Source organism: Osmerus eperlanus, chromosome 22, assembly GCF_963692335.1.
Source record: "Osmerus eperlanus chromosome 22, fOsmEpe2.1, whole genome shotgun sequence".
In the NCBI taxonomy this organism is placed as follows: domain Eukaryota; kingdom Metazoa; phylum Chordata; class Actinopteri; order Osmeriformes; family Osmeridae; genus Osmerus; species Osmerus eperlanus.
Genome location: NC_085039.1, coordinates 13247441 through 13248420, shown reverse-complemented (window position 1 = coordinate 13248420; position 980 = coordinate 13247441). Strand labels below are relative to the sequence as shown.

General features: G+C 46.4%; 1 long non-coding RNA gene across 1 annotated transcript; it reads left to right on the top strand.

Moving 5' to 3' along the window:
* LOC134008776 (uncharacterized) lies at nt 1-702 on the top strand. The gene is made up of 3 exons (XR_009928185.1): nt 1-18; nt 407-574; nt 670-702. It is a non-coding gene; the product is annotated as an uncharacterized LOC134008776 (long non-coding RNA).
* The last annotated feature ends 278 nt before the right edge of the window (nt 703-980 follow it).

The window sequence follows — 980 nt, the reverse complement described above, 5'->3', positions numbered from 1 at the left end:
AGCTGCCAAGGATTCTGGGTAATTAGGAGGAAAACACATCAATGATAACACTGTACATTTGTAATACTGCTGGTGTGGTGCTTGTTAGACTGAGAGTATCCTGCCATGAGGGAAACATACTGGACAACAAACCGCTCATCCAAACAACTTCACAATCGAAACTGCACATCTTTGGGTTCTGAGCAATACACCTGATGAATTTCATATCATACAGATAATTGAGCCACAGACAGACACACAACCACTTGCACACATATTCCTGTCTTTGTAGTTAGATATAATTGTATTGTTAATGTTATATAAAACATAAATAATTCAACTTTACATTGTTATACCAATCCATTGTGTGTGTGTGTGTATGTTCATGTGTATGGTGTGTGTGTATGGTATGTGTCTGTGTGTGCAGGGTTCTGTCCATCAGCTCAGCAGGTGTTCCAGAGAAGGAAGAGTGTTGCAGCCTACTTCCTACCCACAATCCCCTGCTCCACACAGAACATGCCCCCTCGCCCACCATTGGCTGGTCGGCTGCCCTTCCCACACCTCATTGCCTTACAGGTCCAACACACTCTCACAGGTAACACACACCCACACACACTATGAGGTAACACACACTCTCTCAGGTAACACACACACACACTGTACATGGTCAGAGTGTGTGTTCTTCTCCAGGGTCAGAGTGTGTGTTCTCGTACGGCTCTGCTGAGTTGATCCTGGCCGGCTGCTCGGAGGTCTGGGACGGAGAGGAGCTGCAGCCTCTCACCGACGCCGACAGGTAGGAGAGAGAGAGGAAGTGTGTGGGTGTGTGTGTGATACTAGTCTATGTGTAGATGCATGTAGAGGTGTGTGTGTGATACTAGTGTACGTGTAGATGCATGTAGAGGTGTGTGTGTGTGTGTGATACTACTCTACGTGGAGATGCATGTAGAGGTGTGTGTGTGTGTGATACTAGTCTATGTGTAGATGCATGTAGAGGTGTGTGT